Source organism: Engystomops pustulosus, chromosome 3 (genome assembly GCF_040894005.1).
Source record: "Engystomops pustulosus chromosome 3, aEngPut4.maternal, whole genome shotgun sequence".
Classification (NCBI taxonomy): Eukaryota; Metazoa; Chordata; class Amphibia; order Anura; family Leptodactylidae; genus Engystomops; species Engystomops pustulosus.
Genome location: NC_092413.1, coordinates 59577695 through 59595358, shown reverse-complemented (window position 1 = coordinate 59595358; position 17664 = coordinate 59577695). Strand labels below are relative to the sequence as shown.

The following is a 17664-nucleotide window of genomic DNA, read 5'->3' as shown; positions in this document are numbered from 1 at the left end:
CAAGCTCTTTGGAGCATGACTCATTGTGCTACCTGTCTGGTGGGTAGTCCTGTGCTCAAGCAGGTAGCCTGGCACCACCCACCTGACAGTAAAGAATTTTACTAGCCAAAATGAATACCTATTATTACTCACGAATGGTGGGATGTAGAGAAAAAATTTCAACTGGACCAGAATCATCTGCCTAAATGTTAAATTGACTATAATGAAAATAATGTATTAATATACTGACTTGCCAGGTAGTGTATTCATTTAAGCAAGTTAAGTAAAGAAGCGTTTCATCCACCTGGCTTAAGTCAAAACATCCTCAGCCATGTTTAGAGGTCCCACAGGGCTCGTATGTGAAACTATTGTTCTAGCCAATGTTTAAAAAGCAAATTTCTTTTTATGTATTGTTTTATAGGCCATTTTAAATATTTCCGGTATGTTGAGTAATAATCAGAAATTTACTCAAACTCTCTACATCTGTCACGTAGAAAAGAATAATAATAGATTTCAATTCTACCAGGGCATCATAAAACCATTTTATTTATTCAATTATGTTTTAATTTATTCAATTATTTGAATGGAAATAGTAAGTAGCCTGTCCGCTGTATGTTGACCAGTCTAATTGTGCAATTGTGGCTGATAGGAAGCCACAATTGGCTAAATTTTACTATTCAAAGTGTATGGCCTAGTGGGCGATGTGTGACATACTGAAGCCTTCTGTCATGTACTTTTCACAGACAGGGTTCATTGAGAAGATGCTTTGCATGTGCAGCCACTCTCCATTAAACTATATGGGAGAGACAACAGTCATGACTATAGCCTTGGCCGTCCCATAGACTTGAATGGAGATTTTCCAAGCATTTGCACACTCTCCGTACAGCTCAACTTGGTGGGGAGCCAAGATGAGTGTGAATCCCAAGGGTAGGACCACAACTTATGTCATCTATTTATGACATATCCTTAGGATATGTCATAAACAGTCAACATGGGAAACCCCTTTGACTGTTTTTGACACATGCTGTGCTTTGCCCATCAACAGAAGAGGCTGAGCTTATGGTACAACACCATAAAATACACCAAAATGTAAAATGTTAGAAATAAAGTCAACTGGCTGCTCCAAACTAAACATGCACCAGGCATATACTAGATTATTCACCAACATCAGCCATTTTTACAAATGTGAGGCATTTTGAGGCTGTCTAGTCTAAAACTTTATTTGTAAAGTATTTTTAAAAGTGTTTTAAAACTATTACCTTGATGATCTTAAACATAGTTGTCAGGTTTATATAAATATATATGAAATTGTTAGCCTGCTATTACAGGTACTGAATGTAAAGTGCAGCTTGAGCTTGCTGAAAAGTTATATTGTGGTTTTATATTGCTACACTACACATAAGGGAAAGTAGAAGACTGTAAAATATTATTATGGCAGAAAGATGGGAAGATAATTTGTGGTTACATTCTTACTTGTATTACATTCTTACTTACTTATTGTGCAACTCTCCAATCAGGTGTCATGAATTGTATAATATTTGAATGAAAATTGATTTACATGGAATAAGACATCAGGTCCATGAGTCCATGGGTGTTTTATTTCAACTGAAATGAAATTGTAGAATTGGGACTGTAACTTTTTGGAGGAAATATGAGTGCAGTCCTTCATTCAGTTTCTTGGGTTAAAAGTAGAAGTGGCTCCATTAGGGGAGCTTGGGCTTTGGCTTAAAAACAGCTTTAAAAACTGTAATATTTTATATAGGGCAGAAAACCACTATTGTTTTACAGGAGGGCTGTTTCTTCCATTCACCCAGAATGCCCCCCACACATAAAAAAATAAACTCATTACTCACTTTCCATGCTCTGCCCGTGGCTCCTCTTTTCTCCTCTTCTTTTGTAGAAGTGCCTACTGCACACTATGTGGGCGCATGGGCCAAATGCATGGAGCTGGCTCTGCTGGCACTTCTGCCAGAAGAGAGAAGAGCTGTGGGGAGTGCCTGGAAGCTCAGCTCTAGTACTGTACTTATGTATTGGACTCCATACCGGTGCTATATTTATCTACTAAGCTTTGTTTCGGTGAAGTATATATGTGAGTTGCTATGTTAGGTACAATATTATAATTTGAAAGACACTGTATATGTTTGAAATCATTTGTGGTGAGCAATGTGAAAGCTAACTTAGGGGGATAGTTCAGCATACACTATAATCTATACATAAATGTGTCTCTAATAGTTTTATTGGGGGGGCTCTTTATGCTAAAAATTGGGCCACATTATATCTAGAAATTGCTCTGTTTAACTGCTTTAAATTAGTGTTTCAACTTATCCCATTTGGTATTAAACACTTGAAAATGATGTGTATCTTTTTAGCTAAAAGTGTCTACTACATAAAAGTCACATGTTAGTGAGTAGTTATGAGCAGACCCATTGAAATTTGGATTCAGCCCCAGACCCCAACCAGTAACACCCACAATCGCTGCTGACATCTAATGAGGTTTGGGGGTGGGTATGCTAAGTTGGAAGGTCATTACAAAAGGTACTGTCTTTGGCTCTATATCATCTAGAACCTTGCTTCTAGTGTAATTTGAAATTTGCAAATCTGAGCTCTCTACAAGATGCACCAGAATCGCAGACAGTTAAAGACCTAGTCCAGAGTTTGATCTTTATCTGCAGGTCGCATATAGCCCATTCAGCAAGACCCATCCCAAACAAATAATTATTCTTTTCAGCTCATTTGTATATGTCTTTAGTTCTAATTTTTGTAGTTAAATTGTGAGTTATTGGAAAGGACACTAAAAGGATATTTAACAAGTTGCCTGAAGGTGCTTTAAAGGGAACCTACCACCACGAATCTACCTATAAAGGTAGATCGGGTGGTAGGTGGATGTATGGGACGTGAGGATAGCCCTTTTTAGAGCTAATCCTCACGTCCCCGCTAGCGTCACATAAACTTTATTGCCCTAATATGTTAATTTAATTAAGCGGCTACCGGGGCGTGGAGTAGCCGGACACGAGGCTACACGGCGCGGCTACTCCACGCCCCAGTAGCTGCTTTCCCCCGCCTACCCTGTGATCTTCGGCGCGCAGCTCCTGGCAGCTGCGCGCCCTCATCCGAGAAGCCGGAGTTCTGCGCATGCGCAGTAACTCCGGCCAAGATGCGCGATCTCGGGAACGAGGCCGGAGTTACTGCGCATGCGCAGAACTCCGGCTTCTCGGACGAGGGCGCGCAGCTGCCAGGAGCTGCGCGCCGAAGATCACAGGGTAGGCGGGGGAAAGCAGCTACTGGGGCGTGGAGTAGCCGCGCCGTGTAGCCTCGTGTCCGGCTACTCCACGCCCCGGTAGCCGCTTAATTAAATTAACAAATTGCCCCCCAATTTGTGTTGCATGTAAGCCAAAACAGCTGCGCCAAAATCTGATTGGATACACCAAAATCCCAGTGCAGACATTTCTTAAATACCTGTGCAAGCCGTGCAATCTCCGAAAAACACGCACAGTCCGACAAAAGCGAGCAGTGCAACCCTTAGTAAATGAGCCCCATTATGTTCACATAACCTTGCTTTAGCATACATTATTGAATTTGTTGTGCATCTAATATTACCTGGCTCTCTACCAAAAGTGGCTGGTGAGTCCTGGGGGGGGCAGTTCAAATGAGAATTTCTTGTGATCGATCTTACGTAAGCAGAGGAGGGAGGACAAATTGAGAAGACCACTTGTGCTATATTATCTGCCCCCTACCAAGGACTCACCACACACTGCTGGCAGGGAGCCAGGTAATGTTAAAAAAAATTATTAAAAAGTACCATTGGCCATTGGACCCTGTCACCATGTAAAATTGACCCTCCTGATAACCGGTTTCCTTTAAAAAAAGAATCAAGCTCATGTAATTAGTTAGAAGCAACAGAACTAAATGTCTTACGTGTTATTGGTCCTGTTATGTTTAGTTGTCACTTGCATCTGCCAAATCTTAGTGTAAGAAAATTTGATCATCATGATCATGCTCAGATTTGTATTCTTCACTTTGAGTTGGATTATTTCTAATGCTATATTACTGAATCTGGGACCGTTCAGTGAAATTATCCTCATAGTAACATGAGAATAGTATTGGTGGTCTTGGCACAATTTTCCTTTTGTTTACATCAGTAGTAATGTTTCCATTCTGTCTGTTGGCTCCAGGCTTAGCCATGTCCTCAGTAATCCCTTGCTAATCAGCAGCAAATGTCTGATAAACCGTTCCTGAGTCTAAATGTGTTATCCGTGTTTACCGATGGCTTTACTGCAAAATAGTCTGGGCCCATGAGTTTATCTTATGTATAAAACAGAGGAATAGTCAATGATCTTAGAAGTGCACGTGTGTAGGTGAAAATGATACCCAAATATTTATGTGGGAAGCTGGTTTATATATCTTGTATGGAATATTGGGATTGCCTGAGGTTGACTGCAGATTTTCAGCCAGTTAGTCATGCTTGGTGTATCAACAACAAGTGACTTGTTAAAACAGCAATTCTAGAGTATTGCTATAATAAATGAAACAATGTACTGTGTTATACATCAGAAAGTAAAGGTCTATAAATCAAAAATTGGAAAGGTCTTTGTAGTTTTGAATGAAGGTTTCTAAATTAAACCTTGCACAGAATGGACCGAACACTTGGTATAAATATCCCTCTTGTCCCATATTATATGGTTAGCATAGGAAGTGTTCAGAAAATATTGTATAGAAAATCGGAACTAGTACCAAATCTGTAACACCTCCACATATTACAGTATGTGTCAACATGTATTTTAGCCATAGGAGTTGTGCATGTGTAATTTAACCATTAAACCAAGGTTAGCTGTACTCAGTGGGTTTTTCCAAGAAGCCTTTGCTAGTTCCTGGGGGCCAGGACAAAACTAACTTTTTTTTTACTTTCCCTGCTCTGCCTTCACGTCCCCTGTATCTTAGCAGTCTCCTGGTCTTTAACACATTCAGAACTTGTGGAGTGGCTTTGAAGCCACTGATTTGCTGAAGTTGGCCCTGTGACCACTGTCACTACGGGCCAGGCCAGAGGTGCTAAATACCCGGAGAACTCCACAAAACTGGAGATATATATATATATATATATATATATATATATATATATATATATCTACATGTATATATCTATATATATATATATATATATATATCTATATATATATATATATCAATCCGTCACATCCGTTTTCATGCCTATATTTGGATCTTAAAATCTCCATCTTGGTAAGGACACATATGAATGGCTTCAGAAGGTGCAGGAAGTGGAGGTGAAAAAAACAACGACACGCTTTTAAAGTGTAGAAACAGATGCAAACGGATGTCACATATATGTCAAATAAACATAGATGAATGACACAAAATGCATCCGATTTTGTCAATTTTTAAATGCATATGTCAGGCGGATGCAAAAAATGTGATGTGAACCCAGCCTTTTAGAGAAGGGGGTGGGCTTAAACTAGTCTCCCTTCTTTTATTCTTAGCCATCATGTTTAAATCTTTCAATATGTATAACACATGCAATTTAATATTTTGAAACATGATGGATATTTTTGGCTTTTTCTTTCAGCAGAAAACTAATTTATTATTCATTAAATTTGATGTATAATGCTTTGGATCACTGCACTGATTTTTCATGATTTTATTTCAATGACTGGCTTGCTTTTTTTGCTGTGTGCCAAAGTCCTTATTAATTAAAAGGTGATACATTGGTACAGAGGGTATAAATTATTACCTTTACCCACTTAATGAAGTTTGACTCGAGAACATTTGCTATAACAATAACATTTGCCAGTGTTATTTCTGGCTTCCTAACCATTTTTACATTTATATGCCGTAGAAGTCAATGTTATAATTTTGAATTTTATTATATATTTTTTTATTAAAAGCACCATGCAGTGTGCATAAACCTAGAATGAGACTTTTAATGTACAAATAATATATTAGAACCATACAATTAATTTTTTTTAAATATATATTTGTTAGGGGGTACTTCCATCTTAGCCAATGATGGATGAGAAAGAAATACATGTTGATTAATATGAATTTCCACCCCTTCTTTCAATGGCTTTGATATCAGATGCCTCAGACGCTGATATCTTTAAAAGAAGGAAACAAAAGGTAACTGTTTAGTTGGCACATGCATTTTGATTGGCAATTGGTTTTGTTTTGCAGTTTGGACACTCGGCACCTCAAAGGTTGGCCATTAGATAACTAGATGGTCCACTTAAGTTTTAGAAAGGCTTTCTAACTTCTCGAACAAAAGATTTCAGAAAGTCTTACTTTCTGGAAAATACGGGAATAAGACTGAAATAAGAATTCAAGACTTGTAATATATCTAAAAGTGGTATAATACACAGTTTTCTGTTGATTGTGATTCTTTTTTTCTGGCCAGACACAATGTGCTATTAGGCCAATTGCCAATACCACTGCCAATGCAGAGTCTAGCGAGAGCAGTGTTGTTAGTTCTCTAGCCATGTCTATTCATCTTGTTAAGAGATTGCTTATTAAGGCACAAGATTTGTTTCCCATCTGCTAAGATAAAGCATTCACTGTGTGTTTGTGTGTGTAGAATAATAGCACAATGTAACCCAGATGTGGTTGGAAATTCTAAATATCGCAGGGTATCTTGGATAACCATTAGTTGCAAACATCAAAGCATCTTAGAGAAATGTTTCAACAGTATTTCGACTACAATAGAACATGAAAGTCTTTATGAAAAGTTGTTTTGTGTTTTTTTTCTTTATTTTGTTTGCATGTGTGTCCTTAACGAAACAGTAGAATGGAAAAGGTTAAAGGAGTGAGCGAGCCTTATACTCCCTGAATAATTTTTTTTAAATTCTGGGCCAAGGGGTTGACTTAAAAACATTAGTCTGTTTCATATACATGGCTCTAAGAAAAACATAGTGGAGTTTGGATCAACTAAGGAATTCTGTTATTTCTGGCTCTGGAACAAGCAGCAGGAACTAGTTTCGAAGCCTTCACGGTAACTTGTGTGAGCTTCAGCTGTGTCCTTAGCCAGTTTATAAAGTTCCATGCAGGAAATCAGTTGCAACTTATTGGACACTGTCCTTCTTACAATTTGAACAGGAGAACATATGAACATGTGTAGTTCATTTGTCATCAGCATTTAAGAAACACGTCTAGTCTTTCCACTGAGACAACTTTTTTAAGACCTTAACATCTATTGTTATGGCAGTTGTTACTAGTACTTGTACCAGAAGCCAAAAGGTCCCCCATTCTTTATTTTCTATTTATAATCTTGACTGTCTGCTTTAAGGGAATCCATCATTAATTTTTTGCTTTACTTATGAAAACCACATACAGATACACCTTTTTTTTGATTGCACACTGTCTTCAACTCTAAGCTCTACAACACTAGTCATTTGCTGATGATGCATTCTGGCACAGTTTATGACTATTGGGTTCTATTTTATACCTGTTTTGAGCTGGTCCAAACTGGCGGCACCATTTGGCATATGGGCTATTTTCAGCCAGATCACACGCCCTATTCCGAAGGCCAAATCCCCTTTATAGAGCAAGTCGGAAAAGTGGAAACAAATGCATAAAGGCCTTGAAAATGTGTCATAAGGCATTTTATTGGAGTAAAAAAGTAAGTCTGGCCAAAGTGGCTTTACAAATTCTCCCCAATGTGTGTGTGGGGGGGGGGCGATAAGGTAAGCTGAGACCATATCATAATGTTAGCAGAAAATTATGTGTCATCTGTTTTATAGAGCTATTATTTTACATGGGAATCTTGTTTGTCATGATAATTAGATGGCTAAAAGTGATCTCTACAGAAAAGGAAACACAAGACTATATTTAAGCTTACTATTTAAAAATATATATTTTGTCATGGAAAATAAATAGCAACAACAAGAAATTGTAAGAACTGTTAACAAACAAATGTATTTAAACGGAAGGTAGTAAAACAAAAATACAGCATTTTCTAACCTGTCTCTATCAGAATTGCTACTGGGTGTTTTGGTTGGCATGGAATACGACCATAAACTCAATGCTAGACATAGTCGGGCAGGTCTTCCTGTCTGGTCAGATTCCATTCACACGAACACTGTACTGAGGGAGCAGGGGGAGGAAAAGCCAGAGATCACTAGAGCCAGAGGCACTTTCTGTCCAGCAGCGTGAAGATGAGAACAGCTCTACAAACAACACATAGCAGTGGTGAGTGCGCATTTGATCTTACATCCATCTCAAGACTTTGATCTGTCTCATCTCTCTTTTTCTATATCAGATATTAGAAGGATCTTCAGAAGTTAAATGACAGTGTAGAGAACCCTGTACCTTGATAATCTAAGCACATTGTCAGCACATAGCGATAGGTGGATAGGAAGATGTGCATGACTACATAGAAATCACAAAGTGTCTGCTCAGATAGTGCCCACTCACACCGCTGGAGCTAATACAGCGTTAGGAGCAAAAGCAGCAAGAAAATTAGTAAAATTGCAAAGGATTAAAAGTTATCTTTATCATGTTAGCATTACTAATGAATTAAGATTTGAGGACTGTATTTATTGGGCAAACCCCTAGATTAGCTATTACATAAAGTATAAAATTCAACATCATGTTGAGATTTACATATTACTCGTTGAAAAAGATCAGTTGGGGTAATTGTCAGTGTTGATCTAACATGTTAATATTGAATTAAATATACTATGTTTGTAAAAAAAAAATAAGTTCAACCCAAATACTTCCTGATGACTCAAAAGAAGCTTGACATTCTAAATGGATAAAGTACCCATTGCAACATTGGAAAAGAACACTATAATCTAAAGCTCTTCTTGGGTCCCATAGCAGATGCAGGGTCTGCTTATACAATGTATACATCTTTGCTCCAGATAACCTTTATGTCCCTTGCCCATAAATAATCTTCTTGTATGCATCCAATGAAGTCAATAGCTGCATGAAAAAAATGGACGGCACTTGAAGGCCACCCTAGTGTGTTCAGTTTTTCACACACAAGTTTCAAAAAAGTAGCTCAGAGTTGTGAAAATCTGTGAAAATGCCATACATCTAGAATGATGGTAGGATGTCGAGAATGGATGGATAGTTGGTTAGCGGTTAGCACTAGACTCAAAATCAGACAATTTTCACTGATGTTTGGTTTGCGGGAAACTGACCTTAATTTGAAACCATTAAATCTGCTACATCTTTCTGAAGTAGGTGAAAAATGGAAACAATGCAGTCAGCATTTTCTAACTTGTTTGCTAAAAATCCTTTTTACTGCATATTCCAAAATCATCTTTATAAAGAGTTTTAATTGTAAGGCTACAGAACATAACATAGCATGATCTAAGTAACACTTAGACTCAAAGGAATGTGCAAGTTGCAGCAAGATCAGTTAAAGGTGGCGATTACATTGGATCAGTTTCATATGCTGACACCTCTGCTTTGCTTTCCTTTTTTCTCTTTTTTGCTTGACGTAACATGTTATATGAATGATTGTAAATAATTAAAAAGGCTTCTAACAAAAGGATATATATATATATATGTATTCATGTTGGAGATTATGGGACCTGCCAAGTCATCGTGTAGACAGCAGAGCAGTGTGATTGGAGCTGTATGATGTTACATGGTTATCTCTATGGTTCTATATTTTTAAATATATGGGAAGGCATAAGATGCCCCTGTATAACAATTCTTTATTTAAATAGTGCACAAAGATTACAAAGCGCTGTACAGATTTTGCCAAATCGGTCCCTGTCCCCATGGAGCTCACATTCTAATCAACCTACCAGTATGTTTTTGGAGTGTGAGAGGAAACCAGAGGACCCGGAGGAAACCCACGGAAGCACGGAGAGAACATACAAACTCTTTACAATACTATACTGCATAAGACATTGCTTCTTAGGCCGGCTGCACAAGAAGCAGCTCATTCCATGTAAACAAACGGGTTTAATGGTCAGACCCCTTGGACCAAGCACAGTTCAATGACTGCTGGTCAAAGAGCATTGCTGACAATATAATAGTTGTAACAGTGTTGTCGCTGATGTTAAGCCGGTAGACATGGATTCAGTGCACTGTTCCCTTTCCGTTGAATTTGACCAGCATGAAGGACCATTCCCATGAACCAAGCACACTTGTGAGCAGCTGGGCTAAGCAAGATATCCACATAATATGAAGCAGAATTTGTGACAAAATTTAGTACACTTTATTCACCTGGTTTTGGTTGTGGTAGCAAACAGATCTCCCAATATCAGACTATATTGTCAACTAGAAGACTCTCCCATAAGCATGGATTATGAATTAGCAGTGAGTGAACTCTTGGATCATATCCCGTTCTGATATATTCTCATGAGTAAACAGCATAAGAAAAAAAAAGTCACTGAACATTAGGTTTCAATGTCATACAACCCCTAGGAAAAAAAGCAAAAAGTCTCCAGTTTGTTGACATTAAAAACCATTTACCATTTAGCTTTAGTCTGTTCCGATTGATCTTTTATAAATGTTAGTAATGAGAATGTACCAGTATCTCTAATAATAATATTAATCTTTATTTATATAGTGCCATCAAATTCCGTAGGGGACATACACAAATATAATATTACATTACAGAGTAACATAGAGTAACATCCACATGGAACAATCTTTTGCATATAGCATTTATTTTCTTCATACATTTCTAATAAAACACTTTAAAACAAATGTAAAGTTGTCACATAGTCTTCAGTTTCATTGGACTTGGAATGGCTTTAGGAACAAGCCTTTGCTATTGTTGACTACTATTAGTAGTTATCACTACTATTATACTGCAACACAGTAGAACAATAAAATCCACATGATGAACTCTGCCAGCTAAATATGAGGCAATGCTTGGGTTAAAGGATCTTTCCATTATGTCATCCACACCTGTGTTGTTTAGGAAGTGGTCGCAAGTATACCTCCTTCTTACTACTATCTAACGGAAAAAAAAAATGTTAGGGATTGTTTTATTCCTGCACAGGAAGCGCAGTACAAAACAACAGCTGTATAATAATCAATGTTGCCCACTCATTTCCCTTGTGTTAAAAAGGAGGTCACCCAAGCAGACTTTTCATCTTGTGGCTAAAAGAGGAAGTGTATGTTGTTCCATGATCGCTTGTCAGTACAATGGGGAATGTCAGTGGGGAAAGTGATGTTTATAGCCTTGTAAAATTATAGAAACACTTGTAAGAAAAATATCTGCAGATGGTCAGCTCACTAAAAGCCATATCTGTGCCACTCAATGTCCCTTTCCCTGAGAGATTTTATGATTTTGGAGTTGACATCCATAATTATTAAACATCCATAAATTGTATTAAAAACAAAGATAAGAATCTTTGTAAAATAATCCAAAGATTGATTATAATCTAGAAAATAATATATATTATTATGTATGTATTAGAAATATATGATATCTTTCTAGACCAGTGTTCTCCAATTTGTGGCTCAGCAGCTGTTGAACTACGACTCTCAACATGTTTGAGGGTTTGGCAACAGCTGTGAATAATGCATTAGCTCCCATTTGTCATTTAGCATTTTAGCTGCAGTATAGAATTAGTATGGAATCTGTCACCTTGGAAATGTGAAATTTATAGGCAGCATGCTATAGAGTAGGAGTATTACCCGGAATGGCTCATCATCTACGAATAAGTATATGGCCAAATGGGAAGCAAAGAGCAAGCAGACTGTCTCTCCTGCATTATGGCAAGTAATATGGAGCAAAACTGATAAGTTGTCCATTTGTGCGTCTTATAAAGAGACACAATATAAAGTTTTGATGCATGTATCACACTCCTGCACTACTCCATACATTGAATACGATAATCCTGGGACTCCTTCTGTGCTCAAGCTGGTATGTAATCCTCCCCGGGCTGGTTTTCCCTCGTACCTCCTGATATAATATTAATCTACAGATCCATGTACCCTCTGTTCCTCATTGTCCTACTGTGTCCTGTGTCTTGTCTGACCTGGTTTTGTCTACAAATTTTCTGTTACTGTCTTACACATGTTTGATATAGAGATTGTCGGTTCTCTTCATTGACTTTCTCCATTTCTATGGTGCCTGGTGTTAAGGATCATTGAAGTGAACTTGCTCACAATAGCCAGATTTGATTTGCAGACTGGGTGGTACATGTTTGCCTTCTGTAGCCTTCTGTAGATTTTATATGCTGCTGTGAGAGGCTTTATTGTATATTCTGTGAGCTAATTGTATGACCTAGTGTACTATTTAATGTATGCTGACTATGCTGTCTATTGTATTGCATTGCATGTTTCTTTTGGATGATGAAAATGTTTAATACAAATTACAGTTATAAAAAAAGAGTAGAAGAATTACAGCAGATTGATAACTATCAATCTCTATTGGACCACCTACTGAATTTCTAGACCCAGAACAATCGGAGATTCAGATCAAAATATCACAGAATAAACACTATTCTTTCCACAGAAATGTGATTTTCTTAGCTCCCCCTGTTCTGCAGAAGAGAAACCTATTTCAATTGGTTGTTTTCCATTAAAATTAGTTTACTTATTCTATATCTTACGTATTTGAACATCTGTACATGGCTGCAACACCCAGACCCTAGATAGTCTTAATTTAGATCATGAGGGAAGCTTATGGGTGTTGTATTCACAATTCAGCCATTTAAAGTTGGCCTAAATATACCTTTTTACAGAACTATGAAGTTTTTTTTCTATGTGCAACATAAAATAAGCTGCAAGTTTATCATGATCACTTTCAATAATGCAGCATGACGGGGGAGGGGGGCATAAAGGGATAGAAATCAAAAAAATTGTGTCATTTTAAGACTGAACAACTTAAAAAGGTGATTGTCCTGGGTTCATCTTTTCTTTCCAGCACTTTTTTTCCAAAGTCAGATTGTGATGGTTTTCTGTGCCTCAAATTAAGCAATGTTTTTATAACAATTACAATCAATTTGCCCAATAAACTCTGAGAATCAAGTACCAACACATCTTACAACACATTATTGTGAAAGGCAGAGAGAATACATGTGATCTGTTGTTTTAATTGATGATGAGAAACTGTTCCTCTTTGCATACCTCCAAACTTTTGTTATGCCAAAAGAGGAACAAAAGACCCCATAAAGTATAATACCTGTATTTCCCCTCCCATTAAATTATTCCCCCATAGTAGCCCCACATTGTATGATTGCCACTTCCTGTGACACTCCATATTTTATAGAGCATTCTTCCGTTTCCTGTCCAGAAGTACCCTGAGACCCTGAGACTGTCCTGCTATATCTGGAACTGTTTGGAGGTATGCTCTTTGCAAACCCCTTACTATATTTGCAAATTGCTTTGTGAGGAATCAATTCAGGTCTCTTGAAAAGATGCTTTGATGTACAAGGCCTTTGTGTCTCATATGTGACTTCATGGACCTCTGTAACTTTTTTAGGGGCACTAAATAAGGGCGTATCAAAAATATAGAAAAAAATAGAGCGATGTTCCAGCACTCATTAAAAAATAAGTAGAAAACTTTATTTCATTCCTTCTTTAAAAATCAGAATAGGTACAAAGTGATAGGGTGACATAGAGCATGCATGCACCCAATCGCTTTGTACCTATCCTGACTTTTAAACAAGTAATTAAATAAAGTTTTCTACTAATTTTTTAATGAGTGCTGGATCATCGCTCTATTTTTTTCTATATTGAACTTACCTCCATCGGCACAGGAACTTTGTTACTCCGGGCACCGTTCACATTAGAAGGCAATCCCAGATATCTGCGCAAGCATCAGAAGTGGTGAGCTGTGATCATTTTGCAAATAATCTTTATTGCAAAGTTCCTGTCGTATCAAAAATAAGATTGGACTTGCCTATGTGGTGTGGAAATCTGAGAATGTTGGAAAATATGGGGGGAAATGTTGGAAGCTTTATCTACGTTTTCATTTTGCTGGATCTGTTATTTATCCTCACAAAAACATGTGGAAATGGCCACAAACCTTAAATATGGAAAAGTTCTGTATCAGTGGCTTATTTTGACAAATGGTTTCTTGTTTTAAGGGTTATCAGTTACATTATACATTTAGGCTTCGTTGAGCATTTACATTCTTAAATACTTCTCACTGTAAAGGAAATAAATTATTCTACTGGCAACTAGGGGCAATTGGTCCATATTTATTTTGGCCTCCATTTTTGAACTCTAGTCCCAGCATGTTTTTTTGAAGAATATATATTCTTTATTATTGACATATTTTAGAGCATTTACTTTATCTGTTCTCGTAGACTGAATGACCTTACAGAATATGCTTAACCCCTTCACTGCTGGTACAGATTTCAGGACATTCCATTAAAATGAACTAAAGGCCCTCTAGCTATACAGCGGACAGCATATAAATAGCTGTATTGTGTTCCATCTGCAAGGGTGAAATTGGTCCTGCTTACCAGGTGTGCTTCAGATTACTCATGCTTTCTGACCCTATCCTGTACTGTTAGTTATTAAGCTGTTAAGACTGTCATCACCACCGTCATTTACTTTAGGCTATAGCTGTACCTCTTGGCCGTACCTCTTGACATAGATGGAGGGTTTTTTTGCTTTTTGCAGATGATATCCTTTCTTTCCGTGGTTAACTTCTTTTAATGATAAAAAGTTTATCAAAACATCAAATTCAATTAGTTGTTTTTAGGATTTCTGAATAATATTAGCATCTTGAGCACAATAGCTGCATTCTTACTTTACCTACAGGAAAATTGAAATTTTAACCTGATAAGAAAACTGTAGAATCAGGTGAATAAAATACCATGTTTTTGGAATATAGCCTGTGACCAAATGGTCAAATATTTGACATCATGTGTTATATAAGTATTTTGTGTTTTATCATGCTCAAAGTACTGTAATGCTTGGTCTTTTGAATACAATATTTATTTATCAGATGACTTTTAGTAATAGGAGATTATTACTAATTTCAACAAAGGTAACTTATATAATGTCAACAAATGAAGGTCAATTGATCTTCTAACACTGCTAGTGACTATATTTACTGCTGCATTAGCAAGGTCTAAGGCTGGACTACATGGAGACTTTTTCAATCCCTAGTTTCCAATTTTAACTATTGAGCGCCTGCTCTAGTCCACCACAATGCATTCATCTGAAAGTATGGACTGCTGGTACGTTAAATTAAGTTACATTCTGGTTCTCTACTATGTATGCAAAATTATTGATGCATATAAAATAAAATATCTCTTCAGTGGTTGCTAGATTCTTTTGAACTGCTCACAATGTGCATTGGTAATCTGAGACACATACCCACACCTTTGGTTGGCTAGTCCAGCTGAATGTTAATGAAGAATATATAATTAAAGTGCCTGGATACTTTATGATAACTTTTTTAATAGATAATCAGAAAGTTGCCCTACAAAATGTTTGTTAGTAAAATCAGCCTAAGGCTATTTTCACGCTACATCATACGGATATGTTCAGTGTATATGGCAGGAAGTCTCCCAATATATAGGACGAACATAGAGCCATAGAGATATACTGGCTGATTGAAGCATACTTTTTGCATCTGTTTGCCAAGTATACATTGCATGCTGCCCGAAATAGAGGATGGAAAGATGTAGCAAGCTTAGTGAAGGCCATTATAGCCTATGTGGGATTGATGCAACCGTATTGCATCAATCCATGGCCTCTGCTGAGCGTATGCTGTGGGTGTTTCCCCAATGATGTAACTGTCCATATAAGGACAAGTACATCACTAGGGAGACACCCTAAATATCCTCCATCTTTCAAGGGGAAGGGGTGGATCTGGAGGACATATCCCACTGTATGAGCACATTGTGGGATACGTCTCAACCCTCCATTAGAGGAAACATTGGGAATCTGCCCAACGTATCCTTACGATCAACCTGTGGGTGTGGCCTTAAATTCCATGAAACCGTTGGTCTTAAATAACCCACTATTTGGCAGTACATTAAGTATTTGAGAATACTTACATTGGAGATGCTGGAAGCTCCCAGTGTCACTGACTTTGCCATGTACATGAATGCTAACTATCAGATGCTACTATTAACAGGAAAAGGTTAAGGCAATGTGTATTGATGTACTGATTTCAATATACTTGTATGTAGAGAATAATGGTTGCTTCCCATCATGTCACTCAGTACATTGGACTTGCTAGGCAAAACACATCTTTTGTTGAATGCTATTTACGACAATGTTGTCTCCATCCTCTGCTCATCAAAGACAAAACTATCTAAACAGGAAGAACAACAATGCAATGGACCATGTAATGTCACAGAGTTTCCCATAATGTTTCCATATACTCATGGTCTACATTGGTTGAATTGTAGCAACTTACTTGGCAAAATCCTGAAAAAAATGTTATGTGGTTGTTATTGTTATTTTTTATTTGTTTTACTTGGGAAATCAGAGAATAAAGTGTCACTAAATTCACTTTATGTTCTCTGTACTAAAGGTTGTATAAAGTGTTAAGTCATCTCCTTATACAAGAATCAGGATCAAGAAATGCTTTGATAATCTGGCCAGATATTTTCCAAAATCAGCTCTCATATAGATTTTCCTGAAATTTACAAGTTTATTGAGGCAAGAGACATTAGCAAAAACAATTCAAATTGTCATTCCTTAATGTAATTTTATTCTAAATGTTCCTTTTAGAAGCCACATTATTCCAATGAGCAGAGCTTTGGTGCTTTCAGCATCATACATGGTATATTACAACTAAAAAATTGCCTTAAATCTACCTTGGACCTGCTAAAAGGAGATGATAGAGGTTTCACAACTAACTTCTGGTCCTCAATACAACATCTGTAATAGAGACCCTGACTACAATGCACCCTTTATAATACTGGTACCTTCTAATTATCCAGAGTAGCAACTGCTACCTCTACTCCCCATATATCTAAATCCCAGGAGCAACAAATACATGAAGATCTATTGGATCTTGATTATAATATTGTTTTTTTTGCATATATTTAAAACACAGATTGTAGTCTTGAAAGTGGTTCCACAGGTAGCCTCCTAAAATATGCTTGTTGTGTTTTCCTCAAATCAGGTATTGCTTTTGGCTAGGAAGCATAGGATATCTGCAAGAAAACACCTTCATCGATAAACTAACATCCTCCCACTGGAAAATGCAGACTTTACAGACACTGAGACTTGACTATTTTGAACTGTAAGTATAATCTTTTTCCTTTAAAGTTTCAAGCTATAACATTGTTTGTCATGATAAGCCATTTGTACTGACATGTTACACCAGCTAATTTATATAGGGCCTTCGAGTCTTAGCAATACCAGATGTCAGGGAATGTTTCATTCAATATGCCTAATCCTTTTCTCTCAAGTTAAATAACAGAGGTTTCTGGCAGCAGTATTTTGCCTTCTTCCCAATCAGAACCGAAGAATAATTGGCCAAGCAGAACAAGCATATGTATGATGATATCTCAAGTGCATGGACAGCTAAAGAGTTAAAAGACTTTCCCATAACAACTATTTAGTGGATTAGGAGTACCTTTTTTGGGGAGTCGGTTTATGGCGTCTGATAGTAGTGATGGTTGGCCCGGCTAATAGAAACGCTGAACCACTTTACAGGACTATTAGAGGTAGACAAGCAATGTACAAGGCTATCTTTGGCAGTTCCATCCAGATAAATTTTGTGACAATGATCTGTGAGGCTATCTCTCCTTAAAAGCAGAAGTGTAATGGACCTGCATTGCCATAATG

The 17664-nt window shown here is 37.3% G+C and overlaps 1 protein-coding gene across 4 annotated transcripts in view; it reads left to right on the top strand.

The window, feature by feature from the left end:
• Window positions 1–17664, top strand: part of PLEKHG1 (pleckstrin homology and RhoGEF domain containing G1) — a 145116-nt gene that overhangs the window by 8298 nt on the left and 119154 nt on the right. For 3 of the 4 annotated variants that reach the window (XM_072140900.1, XM_072140901.1, XM_072140897.1), the window contains exon 2: window positions 16997–17116. The exons of the other annotated variant lie outside the window; for it this stretch is intronic. The gene's annotated coding sequence lies outside the window, so the exon portion shown is untranslated. The remainder of the gene's footprint in view (window positions 1–16996; window positions 17117–17664) is intronic. 4 annotated transcript variants of the gene reach the window in all.